This window comes from Patiria miniata, unplaced genomic scaffold, assembly GCF_015706575.1.
Source record: "Patiria miniata isolate m_02_andy unplaced genomic scaffold, ASM1570657v1 HiC_scaffold_24, whole genome shotgun sequence".
Classification (NCBI taxonomy): domain Eukaryota; kingdom Metazoa; phylum Echinodermata; class Asteroidea; order Valvatida; family Asterinidae; genus Patiria; species Patiria miniata.
This window is the reverse complement of record NW_024037063.1, coordinates 3,748,277-3,766,261: the sequence shown is the minus strand read 5'-3', so window position 1 is coordinate 3,766,261 and position 17,985 is coordinate 3,748,277. Positions and strand designations below refer to the sequence as shown.

Genomic DNA, 17,985 nt, shown 5'->3' with positions numbered 1-17,985 from the left:
TACTTAGCGATTTCGTCATAGCTCTGGCCATTTGATAGCAATTAACCACTTTTTTATCGACTCGGCAAATTCGATACAGCAGTTAAAAGTCAGCTTCCTTGTTTTTTGTCTGTGTGAATTGATCCAACCGAAGCCTTCGCTATCAAATGAGTCCTCCTAATTCGTTGGACTATTTTTTGTTTTACCCTTTTTGGAGGCAAGAGTAATCAGCGCTGTCTAAAGCTCCTAATTCATTGTTCTGTAACCTTGACATCGAAATATTCCGATCTCACTCCGGTCATTTCAGATGACCCGATCGATTCGATTTTTTTATTGACTTTATGATGCAGGATGCAGGCCTAACAATGAACCCAAGATCTCTTTAAATCAAGTTTAATGAATCAAGTTGATGAAAAACCCTATACAATCCGTATAGAAGCTTAATTTTATATTCGCATATCTGTCATCTAAACGAGGTAGCAAAGATGACGTCATCGATCATTTATAAACAAAGGTCAGGTTAAATTGTTTTCCGATGAATTTTGTTAGCACACAAAGCAAAATATCACTTACCATCGAAATATTGATGATTAAAAACTAATTATTGTCAAGAAAATTGCCATTCAATTTGAAAGTCCAAGTATATAGGCTTTTTATCAGTTATATCAGAGATGTGTTGCATTTTTAATGAATGATCCCAAGGACGTTGGATTTTCGTATCGCAGAAGGATTTAGGAGTATTGTAATGTTAGCCTTAATAACTAAGCCTCTTAAATCTCAAATCCCGTTTGAATAATCAATAGGTGAGTTTGTTGAATAACTTTTCAACGTTTGTTGCAGTTGTGGCGTTTGGTTGGTGGTATTTGGAGGGAGATCGGAGGTTTTTTCGACGGAGAATGTGGTGACGGAGGTGGTGAGGGTGATGATGGTGATGAGGATGATGGTGTGGAGGTGGTCCATCGTGGTGATTGAAGTGTTGGTATAGATGTGTCCATGCTAGGTTACTTCGTTGACTTAACAGTTGGTGTTGTGGAGCTCAAGCTGTTATGGTCGGGTGTTGGATGGGGCTATATTGGTAAATGGTGTTGGTGTCGGTTGTATTGGGATATATCTGGTTTTGCAGTGTTGGAAATATTGCTGAAATGCTTAACTTGGTTGCGGACATGTTCGGCGTAGTTTTAATTTGTTATTGTGTTTATTGATTGGTATAACCATGCGTCAACGGGTTGTGGCTGTCAATTTGATGTGTGGTGCTTATTTTCGTTTTATGTGCCTGTATGCCTGTGCGTGATGGGGGGGGGGCAGTTTATGACGGAAAACTTAACTGTTCCGTTGAATGTTTTCTTTTGAATCTTCAACATGATCAACAATCACACAATGTATGAGTGGAACATTTGATTCGTGGTCTGTGGGTAATTCTGCAGGTTGTGGGTTCGAGTCCAGCCTGGGGTTATGATGCGTGTACCCTTGAGCAAGGCACTTTGTTGCCTATTGCTTCTCCCACCTACGAGTATACCTGTGAGAGTACAGATGGTTATTGTGATTGGTTTTAGTTGCTTTGCGCCGAAATGGCAGCATCGAGCTGTATATACTCCCCAGGGAGCTGAGTTATTTGGAATTTTTCATTGGCCCAATGAGCAGGGTAATAATGATGTAGCGCCTTGAGCGGCAATACTGGTGGATGCGTGGCTGCGCTTTATACACACACATTATTATTCGCACGCATAAAATTGGCAAAAATTTGCCAGGCACGACCGACCGAGGTCTTCCGCTCACTGCGTTCTTTTGTTCCTCCGAGGTCAACCGAGGTCACCTCAATTACGCATCTGATCGATTCTTCCACGAATTACGCACAACTCATCTATAGAGTCATGCATATTCATCGCCTACTTTAAGACACCAGGAAATTAACGATCACAGCAACTCGATATTGCGAGAATCGTTAAGGACGTACCGCGTCTTGTTATTTACTGGGCCCGGAACGCACGGCGTGTATCATGTTCAAGTACCGTACCGCTAGCGGGACTTGCCGTGTAACAATCACTTGAGCTGAAGAATTGAGTTCCTGTAATATGGACATGGACGACCTTAAATCATAGAGCATCAGTCTGGAGGCGATTAAAGCAACCCAGTGGTTTAAAAACAATCCTGGCGTTTCATATCTAACCAAGGTTGCTGAAGTAATGGGAACATTGTATTTATGGGAGATGAACATGAGTTTTATGTCCTGTCGACTTGAAGTATAATTATACACAATTATTGTTTTAGTTTGTTCTAATGACAAAACAAAATAATGGGTTCAAAACAAAGAAACATGCCACCAAACACCAGCACCAACACCAACACGTACCAAAATATAATAAACCATATTCTCTGTGTGATATAATGCTCTATTTGGTTGTTTGGCACGTACTAATGCCACAGTGAGGTACACCTATATGGGTTTTTGTTCTCAAAGTTTGGAAGTAAATCACCGTCAAATAGTGCTAGGGCCTCATCAATGACAATGCCAGATCTACTGCAGGCCCTTACAGTGACTAGAAATTGAAATCAACCTCCTTTGCTGCAAGCCATGACGTCATTTGACGTGCTTGTGGCCTATTTTCGCGCTAATGTACCGGTCTTAATCACGTTAAAATGGACGAGAAGTCAAGGTTAAAGGAGCAAAACGAAATTTTCCAGGGGCGAAAATCCGGTACGTCAATATTAATTTTAGGCCAATCCTTAATGACCATTGACTTTTATGCCTATTTTTTGTTTTTACACATTTGACACTGTTTTTGTAAAACAAAAATCAATCGCTTTTGCTTGTTTTTTTTTTTGGCAGTTTGATGTTTCTTCTGAAGAAGAATGTTGTGAGTGAGAAGAATACGAACCAAACCTCCTTGGCGTAAGCAAGTACGGACGTGTCGTCTGATGGTGAGTTGAATGTCTTGTTTTTCTGCTTATGAAACAGTTGTAATTATCTAGGATATAGGAATTTCCGACCCTCTTCGTGCACTTTTTCGAAACACGGTTGCATACGGGCCTGTCTACGCTGACTATGGCAAACTCTGAAACCACCAGGTATGATTTTGAAGAAAAAAGGCACTCTGCATACTTGTGCAGGATCAGCGCAGTAAAACCTCATCATCTTCGAAATCCAAAAACAGATAACATCATTTTCGAGACCTAACGAGAACTCCTTGCGTCCAAACATGCCCTGACGTCAATATGTGGCTTAAACGCCCGGCTCCACCGAGAGAATCAAATCAACGGACAATCAAGAGGAAACCAAATAAAACAAAGCGGGGCAATTTTGTCCGTTGATGACCCCCCGCCGATGAAAGTTGATTTCGGGATCGGAGACTGAGGCCAACCTGCCTGTTCCCCGTAATTACATCTATATGCGGTACGACCATCGATTCAAAAACTCGTCTGTCATCGCGTTTTTGGCGCACCAAGGCAGCTGCTGGCAAATTTGATTTGATTTACATAATATTTTAATAAAGGACGCACGGTGCACGCACGTCAAATATCCAGAAAGAAGAAGAAAACGAGATTTTCGAGAATATATTACGTTACTTTTAGGAACACTGCTCACGAAACTACCGTTTTTTGTGTCGTGATTAGAAAATTATGACTCCATGTAAACCAATAAACCAAATATATTCGTTTCGTGGACGAAAATTAAATGAAGTTACGCCGTTGTGGTCAAGCCGGCAATATATTAAAAAAACTCGAGCTTGTCACCAGACGAGAGATGAAACTGGGTCATGACTTGAGTTCCACTCTTAAAACTTATTTCTGCAAACTGACAAATATTGCAAACTGAAGACAAAAAGAAACGACAACAATATATTGCTATTCGGTGTACAGTCCATGTATAGAATGATCAATGTTTCATACGAAGACGTTTCCCTAATGGTGAACAATGAAGAACGTGCACATTACACGCACAAGTGGTCATGTTAATAATACATTTTTAATAACGCGCCATCAACTCCGACATTATTACACCCTTCACCCTTCATCATGGTCGACTAACTGCAAAATGATGGCCTGCGTGGTTATGAATATTGTCCCAATCGATACTCCCGCATCAAGGACTGCCTTTTCAGCATCAAGTATCTTTTTGGTATGCATCGATTAAAAAAGAAATCAGAATCTACTTGAATGCTCTCCCATTGTCGTCGCAACGTCTGTGCTCTCGAGTTGACCGCTCGAAAAGGCTGCAAAAAAGAAGAAGTAAAAAAAAACTAGAGCACACAGATCTCAATCTGTACTAGAGAAAATCACTCGGGTGTCATAAGATAAGAAACTACATCGCCAAGAACTGAGGCGGCTCCAGTTGCAATTTCTCTGACTGTCTAGCAGGACAGAAAATGACATTATTAAGTCAATGACATTAATGAGAAACACGTGTGTACTACATGCATGCTACACGGAAGCTACATTGCAGACTTGTGCATCAGTGTAGATGAATGATTAAATTCACTTTCCATTTTCACTGCAAAAACGTGAACACTGATTGTGAACTCATCGTCACATTATCCTATCTTACTTTATGTCATATAAGAACAAATAAGATTCTTAATTGGACCCATAAACATATTTTTGGTGAAGACAATTTTGTTTTCAAATTGTTTAACCGGGCTGCCGTTTCTCAATAAGCAACCAGATTGCTCGTCATGTAAGTGACGAGCAATACTTCGAGTATGACGAGTATTCTTCACGTGACGAGTATTCTTCACGTAATTTGAATGTAAACTTTATATAGTTCATGTGCATTTTTCAATACCGATATTATATATTTGATTATGATACCCTATATGCCTATTATAAGCCTATCATCCGTTGTCCAACGGAGCCCTCTCCGTCCAACGTCTGACACATCTGAACAGTGCCATTTTTATGCGACCCCGCGCGCCAGCCAAACGGAGTCGACTTTAGAAACTGTGATGTCATTTTGACCAGAAATGTGGACTGAGTTGTTGATTGGTCTATTTGGCTGACAATGTGTTTGTAATACCGACAATGGGTTGCGGAAGACTCGATCGATACAGGGCGCCCGCTGTATGGTCAGAATCTCGAGGTCAAGAGGCGCAGCCTTGTTTTGCATAATGGCCGAATCTTAGACTAGCTATTATGCATAAAAAATGTTCGATAACTTCTATCATGAAATAAGATTCTGAAAGGAAGCGCCATTTCCATCGGCAAGTTATAACCCACGAGTCATATAATGTCCACCATAACGGGATTCAAACCCAACTATTCCCAAAGGCGAGAAGAGCGATATAGTGCGCAATGATTACAGGTCTGAAGATATTCCTTTCAAAATGGAAACCTCGCGCGTGACCAAAACACTTCACCCACAAAGCCACTACGAACGGCTGGACTCGAGTACCAGGTGCAGACAGAACAAAGTAGATCCCAGTGAACGGAGAAAGGTCATACATATTTCCGTCCAATCGATCAATATTGATTTCGATTGTTTTCGGCCTTTTACGATTTCGGACTTTGCCTTTGTGTTGTCCAAAATAACTTTTAAATATCAATTGGCAGGAAGTTGAGGTCAATTAACGTTCTTATTTTGGTCAGCTCTTTATACGATGCAATTTTTTCTCTAGCTTAGCAGCAATCGTTTTCCTCTTATGTGCATCATAATCGCTTGCATTGCAGCAAAGCGTCTTGCTCTTCTTGATCCTTTATTTGAAATTTAATAAAGACGGGGTAAGGGGGGGGGGGGTCACTAAGGGGCTCAGGGGTGAGCTTCGGGCGGGATAAAGTGTCACTAGTACCACCCTTCCGCTGTATTTGCACTACATTGGTCAATAGTGCGAAACTGATTAAAGGGTACATGAAATGACATTTTTTCTGAGGAACATATTTTGTGCAACTTCTACTCCTCTTAAACGTATGACAACTATTTGACATCCGTTTTTGGTTTATTTTATCGAAAAGTGCACTTCTTTAGACATTTAAAATTGTCCATGCTTTTCCGAACAACTGAGGGCGCTGCTGCTGTGAGGTCCTTTCAGAACGACACTGTTCAGATTAGGCTTTTCTGTTCAAATTGTGAACCACAAAATGTGCTCATTGAAAGTATCTGAGAGAAAAGTTTGCTCATTGGCTTACTGCCATGTACTGAAACAACAAAGAATCATCAAAGAAAAGAAAATTTACCTCAGCAAATATCCAAAATTCGTGCAACTTTTGCTGCTGAAATAACTGTAACATTGAGGTTTTTGCCTGAAAATAATGGCATCGCACTTTTGCTCATGAATATGGAAATTTGAATAGCATAAAAACCGGCACCAAAGTAGTCTTGAGAATAGCGAAACAAAAATGAAAATAAGGTAAAATGGGCCAGAAAGGTGCATTTTCAAGGATTGCATTAAAAAAGACATTGCAAAAATACATTGAATAATTTTTTTTTAAAAGTTTGTGTGGCAAAGTGCGGATATTTCTGGCGTCTATTTACCATCTAATTCTCTGTTCCATCATCACCTTGCCATCAGTTTTTCATAAAGGTATTTGTCAGGATATTTCCTGAGGGCGCCTTCGTCCCATTCAACAAAATAAAAAAACGCGTACGTAGTGTCCGACCCACTGCCAACAACTTAATCACACGTTCGTTGTTTTGCAAGACCGCGGGCGCGTATCTTGCCCACCTTTTACGTGCGGACCCATTAGATGATCGTGACGAGTGAAAGCAGTTGCCGCCTGCTAACGAGATATGACAGGGGCCGGCCGGGGGGGGGGGGGGGGGGTCCGTCCTCCGTGTCACTGCCTCGCTAGACGTCTATCAAGCGAGATTAGATACTCAGCAACGATTACTCATTTGAAGATGGGAAAGCAGGCGCAAAAAGTGCAAGGTTGCCTGAGAGGATTCTTCATGTGCCGGAAGTGAGGCATCAGGCGACAGGAGTTGCAACTGAAGGGAATTTAATGTGGTTTGGTAACACAGGTCAACTTTCATTATGGTAAAACTCCGAAATTGCTTGATTCCTGCACCGTGAGGGGATTTTTTTTCTCAATAGTTATGTATCAATGATTTTTTTGCCCAAATCTGCCAAATTTCAGTTGCTCTTCTTGCTCCCGATCATTATTATATTGCACCATTGATAATTAATTTAAATCGTTACTTTCGTTCAGACCAAACATTCAGCATCGACTAGACTCTTACACGACATAATAACTGTCATGGGCGTCGCAAGGATTTTTATAGGGGGAGGGAACACCTGTTTTTCTCAAAATCCTTGTACTTTTTCTAGCATATTCAAAATTTATCAGGGGGGGGGGGGGGCAGACGGGGACATTTTCTCACCCCGTCCCCACCCCCATTACAACCCCTGCAGACGCCAATTTTGTTAAATGTGTAGTAACGTAAAAGCAAAATTTTTATATGACTTCACGCATCTTCCCCCCCCCCGTCCCTTTGTGTGTGTGTGTGGGGGGGGGGGGGCTCTCAATGCCCATGCTGCCGCGTAGGAAAATGTCAGAGTTTGCAGTGTTTCAGTCATTTTTTTATAATTATGTACGGGTTCAGTGACCCTATTTGAAAGGCGCCCTCTCGTGACAAGGGAAGTTTGGTTGTCACTAGAGGGCCTCCTGCACACCGATGTAAACAAACGCACATGGACATGAAAAGCAAAGTGCGCCTTGTATTTTTATCCCTAAAACAATCTCTGAAAGAAATATCTGGACTTTCTTGCAGTGTTCAAATGAAATATAATTATCTAGGAAACAAGGTAAGGCGACCATATTGTTGTTTAACGTTTGTATTAAGCATATTAAGTGGCGTCCAAAAACTACATTCAAGTGTAGCCCCACTAGTGGGGCCGCGGTATGCTGCGCTGAACCTCAGAGGTTCAGCGCAGCATACCGCGGCCACACTAGTGGGGCTACATTCAAGTGTTGAACGTACATCAAGATCATGTCATGCAAGTACATGATGTATACGTACGTACGTACATGACGGACGTACACTACACAATTACATGCCAAAGCATCAGTGGCGTAGCCACCGGGGGGGGGGGGGGGGGGGGGCGTGGGGGGGCGACCGCCCCCCCATGAAACCTTGTCGCCCCCCAGTCGCCCCCCCACTGAGATTTTGAGTTTCTAAAAGAATTATCATTAATCTACATGACGCCATGAGCCCTATTATGTACTACAATGTATCTTTTGCTTAGAAAATATTGGTTAAAGTGGTCAGAAATTGCCTCAGATAGCACCACAGAGCATTTAGAATCCAAAATTTTGAAGCTGATTCAATGACTCCAACCTCGAAAACAGTGTTCACAAAATTTTCTTATGCCTTTACCTGAGAAAACCTCGAAAATTATGTTTAAATTATTATCTTTTGTGCTAAGAAATTATTGGTTAAAGTGGTAAGAAATTGCCTCTGATCACACCACAGAGCATCGAAAATCCAATAGCTCAGAATACCGATAGCTGATTCAATGTCTCCAACCTCGAAAACGATGTTCAAATAATTATCATTTGCCAAGAAAATATTAGTCAAAGCATGGAGGAAAGTCGTAAGAAATTGCTTCAAATCACACCACAGAACATCTAGAATCCAATTTTTTTCGGGGCCCTTATTAGCGGGCCCCGAACTCCACGCCGATCAGTTATGATCAAGGTATGTCCCCCCCCCCCACTTTTGAGAAGCGATTGACGCCCCTGCTTGACGCCCCCCCATGAAATGTTCCAGCCCCCCCAGCGCCCCCCCACTGAAAAATTCCTGGCTACGCCACTGCAAAGCATACCAGCTGCCATTGCTGGTAAGTGCTAAAAAAAACTGCTATAGGCCCCCTACTTGAAAATGGAAAAAAAAAATGAATATGAACATTTTTCCATTTTGTGATATACGAATGGGTTTGAAACTGAGCGAACATGGCGAATGCATGAATATAACAATTATAAGAGATTTTGTGTGTTATAGTTCTTTCAAACATTTTGTCGAATTTTGAGCACAAGTCAAGTGGACTGACATTTTTCATTCATTCATTCATTCATTCCTTTTATTTTCCACATAATTGGTGCCTACGCAATACATGTATAATTATACGAAAAGAAATGTAGATGTGGATGGGGGTCCCCAAAAAGCAAATGCTTGTCAAGTAGGGATCCTAATTAACTCGATGATAGATTGTTTTGCCATCGGAAACTCAGGTAAAATTTCAAGAACTGTGTGAGACAGGTCGTGCTATCTTAAAAAAAAAAACACGCTATGACTTTAAACTTTCAGAAACGAAAATGTGCTGAGACGTGGTCTTGTCTCAAAAACTTAAATTTTCGAGTTGGGCTGTTTTGCTATCAGAGGGCCTCCCCTATATGCCAACTATGCCAAGGGCCCGTACCAATATTCAAATTATCCATACTGAAACAAACTAATCCCTAATGAAACATCCCTTTATTCTGATAGGTTGCTGCTTTCCATCGATGGCATGAAAAGCATCTTCTTCGAAGTTCGATGGCTCAGACTTCATCACCATCTCAAAAGTGGAGGACAATGCTAGCGAGTGGGCAATCTTGAAGCCTGAGTCGGGGACGGGCTGTCCAAAACAGCACACAGGATGACCGAAGACACGCATATCCCTCATGGTAAAATTTTGATTTGTGGGGTATATTGTTACTTTACATGAACCCTGAAATTCTTCAACAGAGAAAGCAACATTTATATTGCTGGTAGGGCTGTCCCAAATATATAACGAATATTTGAATATTTGAATATTCAAATATTCAAATATTCAAGCAGCAACCAAATATTCTAATAGATTTTTGTTGGTTTAAATATTCAGAAAAGAAGGAACTGTAGATTCTTCTCTACCAGATGTGCTCGCACAGTATTGACTGCTATCTTGATTTAATAGCAATACCTGTTAAGGTATTTTCAGCATCTTTACTTCTCAAGATTCTTTGTTCAGGCAGCGATGTGACTGAAGCAAATATCATGCCACTCAAAGCTGCCATTTTTGTTGTTGGCAAAAACAATGCGTACATACCCTGCATGCGCGAGAACGTGGCTGCGGATGCACCATGTGCGCTACGCACTGTCCATTGGTAGACAAGTGTCAGATTCTACACTCTTGATTGAGCGGGAACCAGTCAATTTTTTTTTAAATGCCTAGATGAGGACAAAATCAAAAACAATATTGTCATCTGCTGAGTACTGCTACTGACATAATATTGCAGTCATCTGGAGACTTCTTATGAAAGCATGCAAATACGCTGATATATTTTTACCACTGGAAGCCTGATGTTTATAATAATGTGCATCAGTAATATTGATTCACATTTCTACCACCTTGGGGTTACTCATGACTAAGTCCATGCATTCAACCCGACAGTATGTGTTCTTCAGTAACATGACTATTTTACATTAATTTTGGACCACTGAGGGCTACTCAAACACACAATCCTTGCTGACTGTCTCAGACTTTGTTCTTTTAATTCCAGGGTTTTTGAGGACGGCATCGTCAAGCTCAAGATGCAAGGAGCTTGCACCAGCTGCCCCAGCTCAGTGCTGATACTGAAGAAAGTGTACGGAACGTGCTGCAGTATGGACGTCATGGGTGATTAACAGGTAAAAAATGAAAGAACTGTCAGAAAGATCAGTTGAACAAAGTATGTATGAAGCCAAGTAAAAAAAATACTGATCTTCCGGGTTTCTTAAAATAATTTTTTTGTGTTTTCTTCCAAGATGGCCGCCGTGTATTTAAATTCAAAATGGCCGCCAACTTTTCAGTCCAAAATGACCACGACCTTTTTATTAACTATCCTACTAGTTAGTTGAGTCAAAATATGCAAACAATGTTATACATATTTTGCCCGCATTTATGCATTTTTTATGAAGTGCATGTTGTATGCATGATAAAAATAGCTTTTTGAGGAGAACAAAAATTAAAAAATATAAAAAAGTATGCGGCTTCAAAAAACGATGGGGAAGGGGACGATCTACTGATTTTTTTTTTTACTTGGCCTTAAGTATTGAATATCTATTGAATGTCAGTTTCCTGAAATCTTAGAAAATAGTGTCCCTTGATTTGCCTTATATTTGAAGGCCAAACAGCATCCAAACCAACCAAGTGACTGATCAACTGATTAACAAGTAAAACAAATCTCCCAGGTCTGTATGTGACTTTGGGCGTGATCCCTGGCTGCATGATATAGAGGTTTATGGCTTCTGTCTAGCACCCCTTGAACAAAGACATTGACGAATGAGGGTGATTCACAGTGCAGGGCGCCACCAAGAGTTTGCCACAGACAGTTCCTTTTCCCAGTGCGTTGTGGGAGATGGTCGACAAATTCGCAACACTGGACATTTGATATAGTTAGTTTTTACGTTCAGTAGTTTCGTAAGGGTATGCTTCCAGTGTAGTATTTGTTTGCCCTTTTCTTTTTTATGGTGGCAGAACGCTACGGCTCCAATCTATAACAAATTAGCTCAAGTTGTCTAATGACGCTCATTCAAATGGACCGTGTTTTGTTAACATAAACTTCAAAAATGGACTCTCCATGGCAAACTCTTCGTGGCGCAATGCATTGCGAATCGCCCGAATTGACTGACAGAGGAATTATTTAAGTTCTCAAATTAAATATACTTAAATAATCGTGTAGTCGATTTATGTAAACTAATGATTGTGTATCCTGAATTTGCTTGCATAAGCCATTCGAAGTAAAACAAGTAAATTCTAAAATGTAGTTTGCCAATAATTGTTGCTGTACAGTAATCATTGTGTTATTATCACTTAGTTAATGCATGTCATAATTTGGATCGACACATTGACCTAAGAGTTTAGAGTCTTAAGAAGATATTTCCTAATCTTGAAATCATGAATAAAAACGGACAACTCGGTTTTGAGAATTACTTTTATTACTCATTTTGTGGGCACAACTTCACACTTTTTTTGGTAGTACATGTATGATAATTTAAAAAGATTATTTTTAACTGTAAATTACTGCCTCTTGTGAATTTTCATTGCGAATTGATCCGACTATTCATTGGTATAGTTTGTGGAAAAAATGACTGAAAACGTGCCCAACGTACCCCGCCCATTCAATCTCTGAATACGGCGCATGCGTTACCAGCATCCCTTGAAATGTGACCAGCAGAGGGCGCTGTGATTTTCATGCCCCCCAAAAAGGCGGCCATTTTGACTATCATTGCCGGAGGTGTGTTGTGCTTGGTGTCGGACAGTAGCGGCGCTGGGAGGGGGGGGGGGGGGAGGCATGGGAACAGTTTGTAATTCACGAAATTTTGGGAAAGGGTCGACAAATATTTGGTTTCATGTCTGTTGCAATGGGCAAGTCTGCTATCAGTGTGGACACGTCATGAATAGAGATATTTTCAAGGCCTTTTGACGAAATCTAACTAACCTCTTTATTTTTACCGTACTTTTACGTGTGGGTGTGGTTTGAAAAGGGCGAGTAAAAAAAAACGAAACTCAAAATGTGGGGACTATAGTCGTGAAATTCTGCATGTATAGCACTTTCAAAATATGGGATATATCAGGGTTCGATCTTAATTTGTTTGTTCACTAGCCAGCCGGGCTACTGAAACGGACTCTTAACTAGCCCGCGGGCATTTTCACTAGCCCGCATTTTTTTTTTAGCTCAATTACAAAATGGCGTATTTTCAGGCTCAATTCTTAGGCAATTTTGTCAGTGTTTTTAATAAACAGATCTACTAATTCAGCCTTTTAAAACAGTTGATAAGATTAGACATAAATTGATGAGGTTTTCTTTCTGAATTTAATGACATTTCTTCCTGTCTGTTCATCTTTGCCGTATCCCAATAATTTTTTTCACTCGCCAGCTGGGCTACTTAAGGAATAGTTTGACTAGCCCGCTGCTGTTTTGACTAGCATTTGGCTAGCGGGTCACCGCTAATTTCGAACCCTGGATATGAAAGCCGAATTCATAAGCTTTCTTGTAAGTGTGCGTTCTTTAAGCAAAACGAAAACAATTCGATGGTTAAAATGGTGGTTGTGTTTAAAATTCCGTAACTTGAAAGTTACATGAGTGATTTGAATTATTCTTGCACTGAAAGATAGCTGATGAATTGGGCTTTCATATCCTAGATTTTGAATGTGCTACATGCAGAACTTCACTAAAACAATCCCGACATTTGAGTTGCGTTGTTTTTCACTCACCCTGTATTTCTAACAATGTATAACGACGTCGAGGTGAAGTTAAACTTTCACATGATGCACGGGACTTACAAACGTCTGGCCAGCATGCTGGCTTGTAAAATAATGACTTGTTATCCTCGATTCCTTGCACTGCGTGGTCAACAGTTACTGATTATATAATATCTCCCATTCGTTTCCATTGACCACATTTCTTATTTACCAGCGTAGAAAGCAAGTTTCTTTGTCACGCAAACACCCATTGAAAGTTACTCAAAGCAACTTCATTCAATCCTGCGGGACACACCCAGGAATTTTTCCTTATTTATACGTTGATGCAATATCTACCGTTATAAAGAAGGCAGTCTTTTGGTAAACAAATTTCGTGGCATTTACATCGCTGTGCGCCGCCACAGTACATTGTAAGTCAAATGTTTTTATCATGGAAATAGTCAAGTATGCAATCCTCAAATATTTCACAGGTAAATGGCTTTAAGGCGCGGTTTATTTCATTTGCTGTTTCACGTGTGGAAGGAAACAAACCCTCCTTTATTCTTATTCGTGGGGGAGTTCTTGCGGGCCGATATGGATTCGTGGATTTCAAATCTTCTACATAATTATTTTTACGTGCTGAATTTGATAGAAGTTTACAGAATATTAAAGTGATTTGGCAGTTGCGTCTGGGTGTGGTTTATATTTCTGTCATGACGTCGAGGATAACTAATAGTTATTTCGTTTGTAAGTTCCAGTCATGTAACTTTAACTTCACCTCGTTATAGGTTACGTCGTGGCAGAAATATATCCATAAATATGAACAAAGATCGACGAAGAGTTGTTTTGATAAAAACAAATTTCAACGCTTTACACGTGTTCTCATCATTTTTTATAAATTATGACATTAACACCCCAAATCCAGAAAATTCAACAAGCAATTAAATTGATTAAATTTAATCAAATTGCATTTAAATAAAAAAGACAAGCAAGATTTTGCCCCTCTTTTTTTCTCTGTTGAGTTTAGAAAACTCATTTATTCAACTTTCAGTCAATTTTTTAACAATTTCAAAGAACTTCATCCCTCAGTCCATTCATTTCGACACCCCACAACACGTTGGGCAAACAATAACAATCAAATAACAATTATTTTATGCTGAAATTTCCCTTTTTTATTTTCAATTTACCAAACCTCCATCCATGCCTATAAGAAAACTTTATCACAACACTCATTTTCAACCGTCCATGTACCCTTCTACACCTCTCACACTGCCCCTCCCCCACCTTGGCTGGTAAATCCAGATAATCTACTTATTACTCTACGTAAACCTCTTAGTCAGATGGCCTAGCGGTCTAAGACACGTAGCGGTATTCGAACCCGTGCCCGGGCGCTCCAAAGGCGTAGCCTTTGGAGCGCCCGGGCACGGGTTCGAATACCGCACATGTTTTGACTTAAACAAATATATAGCAAAAAATACATCATTTTTATTTCTTTTGGTGTTTAAAAGCCTTCATCGACCACGAGAAAAGGAAATATCACAACCAAAATTTAAAATTAATAAATTGTATGTGGTTACAAACTAATTTTATTTATTTGCAATTAATTAGGAGGGGGATTTAATGGGAAATATTATATGTTACATCCTTGAGGCGTTCAGAACCCTTAACCCACCAAGAAAAAGAGTAAATATCATAATCAAAAGTACAAATGTTAAATTACAATAAAAGGTAACCAATGTTAGTTAATATTGTTATCAGGAGGTAGATTTGATAAGGAAAACGAAATGTAATCCCAGGCTGATTGTATGGGGTATTGCGGTTTACTATAATGCTCGAAATGTAAAGGCTGTAATATTTGTATCCAAAATGTATAAATTACAGAACAAACTGAGGAGATTGAAATGTTATTGGATTAGTTATCTTTTTATTGAAATGAAAGAGTATTGTACGTCCTTTGGTTATCATAGGAAGAAAGTACATGTTATTTTTTTTTCCAACAGAAATGGACAAAAATGTACATCCACAACATAAGGGAATCCACAAAACAAGGAAATCCGACTTGGTCTTCCGTTTTTATTTGTTTTTTTAAATTAAAATTGGCATGGACTTATATAATTATTGGCGAAAACGTGGACTTTATATTGGAAAGTGTAAATAAAAGGAACAAAATATTATCTATGCATGAATCGTTGATTAAAATAGTGTGGACGTTCAGAAGTGATGGCTCTCTACCAGTTGTTATGTTTATAAATGGAAAAGCTGGAAAGTTTTCAATAAAAAAATGTTCACCCCATGTACAGTTTAATTGCCTAAACATGTAATAATAGTTTTAAAATATATTGTATTTATAATATTGGTTTAACACGTATGCATTATTCAAATAATGTTTAATCTCACTGTATTGAATGTTATTGTATTTGTAATGTATTGTATAATTATACATGTTTGTAGTCATTATTTATTGTATGCAGGGCCCCAATGGAAACCAGTTTTAAACTGTTTGGGCATCCCTGGGTAAAGAAATGGAATAAATAAAAAAATAAATAGAGCGCCTTCTTTTGACCATATGATTAAATTAAATGACTATACCATGGTAAAAAACGAAATTTCCAGTTTTAAATAGGAATATCTAGCGCCCTCTATCGACGGATGAATTTATACGCAATTTTGGCCCTTGGAGACCGTAAATAAGGTATATAGCGCCCTCTATCGACCCCACGTACAGTTAAAATGCCTAAACAATGAATATAGAGCGCCCTCTATTGACATTTTGGTTAAATTCAATGCCTATACCATGGTATAAAACGAAATTTGCAGTTTTGAATAGGAATATCTAGCGCCCTCTATCGACGGCTGAATTTGTATGCAATTTTGGCCCTTGTGTAGACCGTAAAATAATAAGGTATATATTTATAGCGCCCTCTATCGACCCCACGTACAGTTTCAATGCCTAAACAATAAATATAGAGCGCCCTCTATTGACATTATGGTTAAATTCAAAGACTATGCCATGGTATAAAACGAAATTTGCAGTTTTAAATAGGAATATCTAGCGCCCTCTATCGACGGCTGAATTTGTATGCAATTTTGGCCCTTGTAGACCGTAAATAAGGTATATATTTATAGCGCCCTCTATCGACCCCACGTACAGTTTCAATGCCTATACAATGAATATAGAGCGCCCTCTATTGACACTATGTTTAAATTCAATGACTATGCCATGGTATAAAACGAAATTTGCAGTTTTGAATAGGAATATCTAGCGCCCTCTATCGACGGCTGAATTTGTATGCAATTTTGGCCCTTGTAGACCGTAAATAAGGTATATATTTATAGCGCCCTCTATCGACCCCACGTACAGTTTCAATGCCTATACAATGAATATAGAGCGCCCTCTATTGACATTATGGTTAAATTCAAAGACTATGCCATGGTATAAAACGAAATTTGCAGTTTTAAATAGGAATATCTAGCGCCCTCTATCGACGGCTGAATTTGTATGCAATTTTGGCCCTTGTAGACCGTAAATAAGGTATATAGCGCCCTCTATCGACCCCACGTACAGTTAAAATGCCTAAACAATGAATATAGAGCGCCCTCTATTGACATTATGTTTAAATTCAATGACTATGCCATGGTATAAAACGAAATTTGCAGTTTTGAATAGGAATATCTAGCGCCCTCTATCGACGGCTGAATTTGTATGCAATTTTGGCCCTTGTAGACCGTAAATAAGGTATATATTTATAGCGCCCTCTATCGAACCCACGTACAGTTTCAATGCCTATACAATGAATATAGAGCGCCTTCTATTGACATTATGTTTAAATTCAATGACTATGCCATGGTATAAAACGAAATTTGCAGTTTTGAATAGGAATTCTAGCGCCCTCTATCGACGGCTGAATTTGTATGCAATTTTGGCCCTTGTAGACCGTAAATAAGGTATATAGTTGTAGCGCCCTCTATCGACCCCACGTACACTTTCAATGCCTAAACAATGAATATAGAGCGCCCTCTATTGACATTATGGTTAAATTCAATGACTTTAGCATGGTATAAAGCGAAATTTGCAGTGTTGAAATAGGAATATCTAGCGCCCTCTATTGACGGCTGAATTTATACGCAATTTTGGCTGTAGACAGTAAATAAGGTAGATAGCGCCCTCTATCGACCCCACGTACAGTTTTAATGCCTAAACAATGAATATACAGCGCCCTCTATTGACATTATAGTAAAATTCAATGACTATACCATGGTATAAAGTGAAATTTGCAGTTTTGAATATAGGAATATCTAGCGCCCTCTATTGACGGATTAATACGCAATTTTGGCCCTTGTAGGATATAGCGCCCTCTATCGATCCATGTGCATATTTGGCGTTAAATTCATACTTTTTCTAGGTATTAAGTATTTATTGCCTCTGCTGACGATATGTAGATCTTAACACCCCCCCCCCCACGAAAAAAAAATTAGCTGACACGAAATTTAAGAAACGTTCACGAACTGAAAAATATGCAGAACTATGTACACATTTTATTGAAAACATTGTTTTTATTAACAAAGTAGTTACTGTTTTAAATTTTTTTCAGCCTAGAGTCTACCGTTTTAAGTAATTCATGAGTTATGTACAGTTGTTATTCAATAAATCAACCATTTTGATTCTCATCACAAAAAGAATCAAATATTATTTTACGATTTCCAATATTTGTGGTTGACTACAAAAATCTAAACATTCTACTCATGCTCACGGCAAAAAAAGAAAAAAGAAAAAAGTGACGATAGTTTTAAGGTGAATAAGGCGGGGGAAATGATTCTGGTTTTGTTGTTGTTTACTGAAGGAATAAATTAATGATTATAAGTGAAGATGTTCTCAAATTGTGAGATCTGCAATATA

General features: G+C 39.1%; 1 long non-coding RNA gene across 1 annotated transcript; it reads left to right on the top strand.

Moving 5' to 3' along the window:
- Positions 1-7,550: 7,550 nt before the first annotated feature.
- On the top strand, positions 7,551-11,842 carry LOC119731539. The gene is made up of 3 exons (XR_005271463.1): positions 7,551-7,712; positions 9,392-9,570; positions 10,426-11,842. It is a non-coding gene; the product is annotated as an uncharacterized LOC119731539 (long non-coding RNA).
- The last annotated feature ends 6,143 nt before the right edge of the window (positions 11,843-17,985 follow it).